Genomic DNA, 8899 nt, shown 5'->3' on the forward strand with positions numbered 1-8899 from the left:
ATCTAAAGGACACACTGCGGATCAGTTCAAGTGGACTATCATAGAGAAAGTCACACCGCCCCGCAGAGGCGGTAATTACCACAATATGCTGTTCAAAAAAGAACAGATGTGGATTTATAGACTCAACACCTACCCAGAAGGTTTGAATGAACAAATCCAGTGGCATGAACTAGCAGTGTTGTCCTGAATTAACACCTCTAACTACACCTGAAGTGCCCCCCAGTCCCTGTTTTTCTGGTTTTCCGTTCAGCCAAGTGCCTTGACCCCTCTGGACACCTTATCCATGAGGTTGTCCATGATCCCCTCAATTGTTCCATTTCCTTAACAATTGGTCCCGATCCCCCCATGCTGTCCATTTTTTAACCACTGCTTTTGGGATCAATCATCCACTTTATTTATTTTTCTCCAGCTCCGCCGTTTGTCAGTTTTTTATCCCCCCCCCTCTTTCACCCCCCTTGCCCCCCTTTCCCCTCCTCCCCCTTTGCACTCTTTCCCTCCAGACCCTGTCTCCTTTATACGGGACCAGGCCCTGTGCAGTACTCACGGAGTCCACGCTCCAGTGCCTGACCCCTTTTGAGCTCGAGCGCGCTCTGCCATTGTTTTTAGAGGCGCTCGGGCTTCTTTCGCTGCCTCCCAACGCTCGAGGCACACACGGAGCCAGCCGCGTCACGCCGACGCCAGCGTGAGCGCGTTGCTCGCTCTTTTTTACAGGCGATGGGCCTTTTTACATTAGAAACCGCCAGTCTCGAGCTGTACAGCGTGATACAGCTCACAGACACCACGGAGGCGAGCAGCTGCCCCCTTACAGGTATGGACCACACCCAGGCACCATGGTTTAATCGCAATGTTACCTCTGCCATGTGTTCTGCAGCCAAACTTACATACCTGATATTGGTTTGTTTGCTTCCACAGGTACATTTTACCTGCTTTGTAGGTGTTTGTTTCTCCCACATCAGCCCGGTGCTCTGAGCAACCTTTATTCACCGTTCGCCTCCCAGCTAGTATGCTGGCTCAGAGGTATGTTCAGCCTGCCTCCCCACCACTCAGGCACTCAACTTGCACCTGGTTGGGAGCAGTTTGTCCCCGCTACCCCCATTTTGTTCACGAGATAGGGGCTCACTATAACTGCCCTGAAGTGCACATTTCCCATCCATTTGTGTGCACGTTTGCCTCTCACCCCCGGTAGTAGCTCACCAGTCACCTTTAGAGACTTTGTCTGGCACCCCCTCCCCTTCCCCTTCCCTCATCCTTTGGCGATGAGTCCCTTCACAGGTGCCCAGGCACCCCCACATCTCCTGTAAACTTTGACCATTTTAGGTCTTGCTCCTACATGCTCCACTCAATGCATGATTAAGCACCACCCCAATGTTTGCATCAATCTCTTGTTGCTACTTCCCCCCTTTGCTTTTTCCGCCTCATTGATTGTTTTCCTCCTTTTCTCCCCCCCCCCTCTTCTGTCTCCCCCCAGGAGACACCACAATTTCTCTCCTTGTTCAGCATCTATCTGAACATTTGGCAAACCTGTTTGCATTCCAAATCACGGTCCTGAAGAAGATGGCTTGAATCTCCTACGCCATTGAAACCGGTCGACCCCTTTCGTTCATGAGGGCTCTCATGACCCACTTTTGATCTCTTCTACACCAACAAAAGAGACTATCTTCTAAAAATCATTCACTGTAGCACACTCATTACCACAGAGTGAGCTATACATTCTTATAAGAGCCAATTTTTAGCCCTCCAGCCTCCTGGCTGTTATTTTACCTCACCCACCATTGGTCTCTCCAGCAGTACTGTTACATACTCCAACCACAGTGACCTACGGGTACTATTAAAGTTGCACATTTTGGATGGAACGTAAGCAGTTGACCTGATTCGCAGGTTGTACCCACGTTCAAGATCAAGCAGCCTCAAGATCTAATCCACAGCCTTGTTGCACGCTGATCAACCTTCTGGAGTTTACCACTGTTTTAGACGTTTCTGTTGGACGACCTGTGTCTGTCTACAGACAATGCCACTAGTGTAGAAGGCTGAGGAACAGTACTCTCCTCTATATCTTTTCAGTAGGCGATACACCACGCGCTACCCAGGGACAGGCACCCCCACCAGGGTTAGGGTGTTATTCCTTAGGGTTAGGTACGCCGAGCCGGGTGGTCCTCCCCCTTTTTCATGTGTTTTGAGTGTGAGCACTCTAATTGATTCATTTGTTCTGTATTCAGGAATGCACATGTGACCTTTGGCTTGCCCTATTGCCACTTCAAATCAGTTTCTGGGTGTTGCCGGGAGACTGTCCCTATCAGGGTCACATGTGTACACTGTGCTTTTTAGCAGCAAGCATTTCTGAAAGGGAGTTTGATCAGCAAAGCACTCATTCAGGGGCAGAATTACCAGTATCATTATTAAATCAAAATTAAAAAAAGCTCAGGCTATTCTCGCCTCACATCTTGTCACAATCAGGATCTCTTTGGCACAGTCAACTATGTTGCAAGTCCCAGGGGACCCCTGTCACAGATCAGTTTGTACCTGTGCACTTCGGTTCAAAGTCCCAATTGTGGCAAAATTAAAGGCATTTCAGTCAATCAATCGTTGACAATATGTGAATGCAGTATTTCTTATAAGTACATGATATTCGGATATACATCAGTATCAGATACAAATTCCATAAGTAGGGGGAACCTGCACTTAGGGATGACACAGAACCCCCATATGTTAGGTGCAGTATTTACACATTTGTCACTTGTCATTTGTGTCAGACACCGAGTGGTTGCGTAAATGTGCATCCCCCACGCTGTATTTCACAGATATTCCCTGAATGGGACTTCAGAGTATTATTTTAGCTATTTAAATTCCTGCATTTCCACATAACTTTATCATCAGTAGCTGAGAAGATATGTGGACAAGAGTCTAACCTGCTAAGTGGGATCAAATCCCAGCATCACCTATTAACTAAAGTGTGGGATCCTGGAAAAATAATTGCACCCGAGCCCGCCCTATCCGCCCGAACTGGGACACCAGAGGCCAGATTACAGAAATGTTTTGCACTAGTGTAAGTGTAAGCCTGCATGGTATGAGCACTAGTGCAAAGTTTGCCCTATTTTTCAAAACAATAGGACATATTAGAAAACCTTTGCGCTGTGACAAGTGCAGTTTGGCATGTTATAAGCACAAGCGCAACATCTGCCCGTGTGCACAAAAGGTACATTATCAATGCATTTTTGCAACAGGGCAAAGTTTGCCCTAGTGCTAATATGGAATGGTATTAGCAATAGGGCAAACTTTGCCTGATGCAAAGATGCATAGAAAATGTATCTTTTTTTTCATTAGGGCAATTTTTGCCCTGGTGCTTTTACCATGCCAAACTGCACCTGTCATGGTGTAAAGGTTTTCAAATATGTCCAAGTGCTTTTAAAAATTGGGCAAACTTTGCCCTAGTGCTAATACCGTGCAAAGTTTCTTTAATCTGGCCCCTGGTATAGGTCTTGTGGAGAGGAGATGCCTGAAATGGCTTTTGTGTTTTGGTGTTGGGGAGGAAGGACACCAGCTATGCATCTTGTGTTGTTCAGGTGGGGAAACAGGACAGTATCCTCAGGCCTATAAAGGGATGCATGCCATCCCTATCCAACGAGACCCGTTCTGGAAGATCTCGGCTTGGCTTCTCGGCCTAAGGCAGACCATATGGCTGCTGCTAGCTTGGCTCTGCCTTTAGATTTTCGGGCTCTCCCATCTCTATTGCATTTCTGGCTGCTGGCAATTATTCTTAAAACTCATTGGGTCTGGTGTCTCTGACATTAGGATTGCGCAAACCCTGCTAATTTGTAATTTAACACAAGACAGTATTCGTTTGTTAGAGTAACAGAACAAACATAGTCCACTGTTTTTCCGTGGCATGAAAAATCTATTGTAATGTGAAAATCTAATAGAAGCTTCCATATGAATGGCTCTGAACTACAGACATTAAAGTTAACTTTGGATCGCTTTTTACACACCTACTCAGCTAATTCTCAGGAAACTTAGACATATGGCAATCATTATAATAGGACATACTAGTTGAAATCAGGAAATTATTAGATATTACAGGATGTGCAATTTCATTTTGCATCTCTGACGCACACATGATTTAACACCACATGTAAGCCACAATGAACCGTCGTAGATTTATGAGCCCGGATAGCTCAGTCGGTAGAGCATCAGACTTTTAATCTGAGGGTCCAGGGTTCAAGTCCCTGTTCGGGCGCTCAAGTTTTTCTTTTATTTTTTTAATCTATAAAATAGTGGCACCAAAACACGTTGCCATATTGAAAAAACAAGTTGCGATTCATGCTCCATTTCTTCCGTGGATACGTTTTTACGAGTCTGCTGCAACGGAATTACGAGTGTGTTCTGCATTAGGATCACCAGCTTCACCTGTCGCAAGATGGCGCTGTAGTGCGATCAACGGACACAGCGAGAGCTATCAATTCCGTTTTGGTTGAAACATTTGTTTCCTCGTTCTGTGTATACTCTTCACGTTAGTAAGCAGAAGGGTCCTACCGCCTACACCGGATATTCGAAACGCTGTTCATTTGCGTACATATCAAAATATCAACCAGCATCGCATTTAAAGGAAATCCTATAAAGTTCTCGTTAAAAGAGGGAATTGGGGGTTAAGTGAAAGAAAATGCCCTGATTACCGGAAATCTTCATTACACCTTGTGCTACTCTTCCTCCTCACAAGTCACTCTAAGCCAATGGTCTTCAAACCTTTTTGGCCTGGGTCCAGGGTGACCAGATTTAAAGAGTAAAAAAAAACAGGACAGGGCAACAAACATAAAAGTAGGAATATCTCTTGAAAGTGGCTGTCAAGGCACCACACTAAAGTGGAGTTTGGATGAGAAGGGGGTATAAGTATTACTGTTCATAGAAACACATATAATAATTAATTTATCATAAACAAACACTATCTTAAGTTGTAAAATGCAGCATTTCTTCTGTGCGAGATTGTGCATTCCTGCCTGCCAGCTATGAAGACCTACTACAAAAAAACGGCACCACTGCAGTTTCCAATGAGAACATAATCTTGAGAAAAGGGGACAGAGCACCAAATACATAGCTCTCAACTCACCCGCTTTTGGCGGGTGTCACCCGCCTTGTAAAGGGCTGACTCACCCGCCAAGCCTCCTGCAGGCCCATTCATTCCAATGGGCGTCTCACCCGCCAAAAACAAAATTGGGTGATTTCACCCGCCTTTGTGACACAAATGGTTGAGAGCTATGCCTAATACGGGATAGTCCCAGCAAAACCGGGACGTCTGGTCACCCTGCCTAGGCCCCTTGAGCAAAATTGGGGCAGTAAAATGCAAACTGGACAGTGTGTACAAATGACCATGAACTATTGTGTGCCGTCACCGCACCCTACTGCCAGTATAGTCTCTGGGCTCCCCACCAACTCCCATTACAGTCGCTGGGCTCCCTCCTCCAACTCCTACCCAGTCCCTGGGTCCTCCCCACCTCATCACAGACACTGGGCTCTCCCCACCCTGCTCCCATCACTATCCCATGGCTGCAGCCCATCCTGCTCCTACCGCAGTCCCTGTGCTCCCCCCTCCCCGTTCCCAACAAAGTCTGAGGGTCAGTGGCGGCTGGTTATTTTTTTAAGTGCAGAGGCATCAATATTTCCCCCCAAAATGGCATAGCGACCGAGAGCAGCCTGAACCATTCAAGGGCATTTGGGGGTTTCCCCCATTACTTTTTAAAAAAAAAAAATAATGGGTTAAAATGTTGCATTTTAGAGCATACTTTAAAAAAAATGGGTAAAAAGCCAAACAGATGCTGGGAGGCCCAGGGGGTAGGCTTGACATTTTTTACTGGACATCTATGATAGATGTCCAGTAAAAAGATACCATCGCTGTCCCATGGGCCCACAGGGCCTAACAAAATCAATATGCCATGGAGGAAAGCATGATATTTTAGACTAAACATCTATGATAGATATCCAGTAAAACAAATACCATCCCTGTCCCCTGGGCTCCACAGTGCCTCAGAAGGAGAGCTGATTTTGGTAGGTGGGTAGAGGGATTGTGCAAGAAAGGCATTAAATGCCTTTCGTGTACAACCCTCCTTCTCCCCTCTAGCCTCAGTCTCCAAAATCAGCTCAACAGACCAAAACAAACACACACACATTCACACAGCAATCACTCTGTCATTCACACAAGCGTCCATCACCATACACTCATTCATAACACAAGCATACACGCATCCATATATATATATATTTAAATAAAAAATAAATTAACATAAACATACCCTCTGCAGGGTCCTGTGTGTGGGTGCTGAAATGGCTTGCTCCAGGCTGCTCTGTCCATATGTACGAAGGGGCGCAGGAGCTCCCCCTCGCACATAGAGACATGCAGTGCCCCAGCCAGCATTTCCAATGAGATATGCAAGGGTGGTGAAGCAAAACGCCCCCAGCATTGCATGGGTCAGTAAGCATGTACGGCTGGGGAACTGAACTGAACTATCAAAGGGAAACAGTGTTTCTCTTTGACAGTTCAGCCAGCCCAGGAGCACTCCCTCAGCTGGAAAAAGTAGCCGGGGGAATGCTCAGTGTTTCACGGGGCTGGCTCCTCGGCTCCTCCATAATGGATGAGGGGCTTATAGGGCAATGTCCATACCAGAAATGCAAAATGCTAGTGTGGGCCAGTCAAAATGGGCAATTTTATTGGTCAATGTGGGCCAGTTGGATGAGTTACTTCACTATGCATTTAGTCATTTTGACCATTGTTGCTGAATAAATATTCTTTAAATATCACAATTTGCTTACATTTTAACAACCCCTCCCCTTGGGTACTATTCAAACAGACTGTGACTAAAGGAATTAATATCCATTTGCAACTGCAGGCCTCTTCTTCATTGGTGCCTGAGACAGTTTCATGCTCCAGTTTGCCCCCCCCCTGTGATGCGGCCATGCCCTCCTGCGGGTGTGTGCCCCACCGTTTTGAAGACATCTGCTCTAAGCTAAGGCCATCCACCATCCACATAAAGTTGCCAGGCCAGGTGCATTTTTCCAGTGCCTAGCTTGCTAGTAACAGCAGGGGATTCTCGGTCCGGGAAGTCAGGCGCCGGAAAAATGGTATTCCCCATTCCCATTTGAGTCCCAAAGGACTCAATGGGACTGGGGAACACGGAGGCACCGTAAATAACGGTGCTGGTGCCTCCGTGAAAGTCTGCGAGCGGCTACCGTTCCGCCCGCCAGGTCAGACCTGGTGGGCGGGACGGCAGCCACACACAGACTCATAGTGTGCCGGTCTGGTAACAACGGTGCCGGTAGGCTTACCGGCACCGCTCTTACCATGGACCCGCATGCTTGTAATGAGGCCCATAGAATGCTAGAACACAATACATTCATTAAAATTGCATTTTATTTTCAGGAAAATGTGTCTACTTTCATTTCTCGTCTGAATGCGACTTCTAAAAGCACATCTTTGGCAAACACGCAAACAATTCAGGTTAGTAACCTGGATGCACATCAACAGGGCATAGCAAAGAATTTCACACATTCTTCTGTGGGGCAGTACTCCAGATGGCCCATGCAACTCGTGAATGGGAGTAATAGAAGTGGAAATTAATGTTTATCCTGCTCAGGTGAGTCCTCTATATTTGCACAGGATCACACACCTACAGGAATAAAATAGTAAAGTCGTGCCCCGTGCCCTTATCATCGAGGTCACTGGAAGGGATGGAGGAAACACAACTTTAGAGAGACCACCTACCCATGGTCAGAGGTGGTTGCTGGGAGTAGGTAACATGCCAAGAAGCAAATTGCCCACAATCTCTAATTCATGCCTTTCAAAATATCTAGTCTTTAAGAAGAGGGAAAGCAGCTCATTTGTAATGTGATTCTGGTAAAGTCAAATAGGTCTTGACGAATAACCGCTCTGCCTGATTAAAATAAAGTTAGTAGAGGGATTTTTTTTGTTTGGTGTAAGGGTTGCGGCAAAAGCTTCACATCCCAGAAGGATGGGGAATTGAGTATTGGCATACCTCCTAACCTGTCATGATCAAAGTATGGGACGATATTGATGAAATGTACACTACGTGGCTCACCATCTTACTCCCCAACATCATTATATTGTACTTTTTGTTTAGAATTTTCATTGCTACTGGCTTGTTTTCTATTATTCTGGGCTACCCTCCGTCATTCCACGATCTCCTATTCTTGACACTATCTGCTTGTCCGTTCTTTCTCTTGTTTCCTCTCTTGCACATGTACTATCACCTTTCTTCCTCAGCTGTCCTAGCACCAGTCTTCACTGTTGCCTTTAGTCCACCTATCCTTTTGTACTCTCTTCCTTCTCATCCCTTAAAATTTTGTCTGTTTTTCTCCCTTCTTGCTACAGTTTTCCTTACTTTCTTTCTCGCTATGTCTGCACTGCTGTCTCATCTGCATATTTCACTAATTCTATTCTGCCTCTTATTTGTCACCCCCCCACCCTTCTCATTCAGTTTCTTGGCTGTCGACCGGGCTTGATCTGTTTCTGCTCTTTTTTCACTTCTAGCCCTGATTGTTTTGCTTTTGCTCTGATGTTCTATCTTATTTATGCTTCCATCCTGCCTGTAATCTCTTCCTGTTTCACCTTCTCCTGCTCTTCACCTCATCATCTGCCACTTCTCATATTCACTCCCAACTTTCTTTCCTCTTTCACCCCTCCTTTCTCATGCATCTCGCACACTGCCTTTCTCTCCACCCACGCTCCCCTCTATTTCTCTCTCCCTCTCATTGGAAATGCCATTGTCTCCGATTATACTGGGTTTCTCTCTGCTCTTCTATCCTTCTCTTTCCTTTGCACTTGTCTCTAACTCTTCTCACTTCCCGATGAGTTCCTGTTCAGTCTCACACTCTTTTCTACATTCCACCCCCTCCACTA

At 46.1% G+C, this 8899-nt stretch overlaps 1 non-coding gene across 1 annotated transcript; it reads left to right on the forward strand.

Annotated features, from left to right (window-relative positions):
• Nucleotides 1-4158: 4158 nt before the first annotated feature.
• TRNAK-UUU (transfer RNA lysine (anticodon UUU)) lies at nt 4159-4231 on the forward strand. The gene has a single exon. It is a non-coding gene; the product is annotated as a tRNA-Lys (tRNA).
• The last annotated feature ends 4668 nt before the right edge of the window (nt 4232-8899 follow it).

Source organism: Ambystoma mexicanum, chromosome 12 (genome assembly GCF_040938575.1).
Source record: "Ambystoma mexicanum isolate Mex_15411 chromosome 12, UKY_AmexF1_1, whole genome shotgun sequence".
NCBI classification, from domain to species: domain Eukaryota; kingdom Metazoa; phylum Chordata; class Amphibia; order Caudata; family Ambystomatidae; genus Ambystoma; species Ambystoma mexicanum.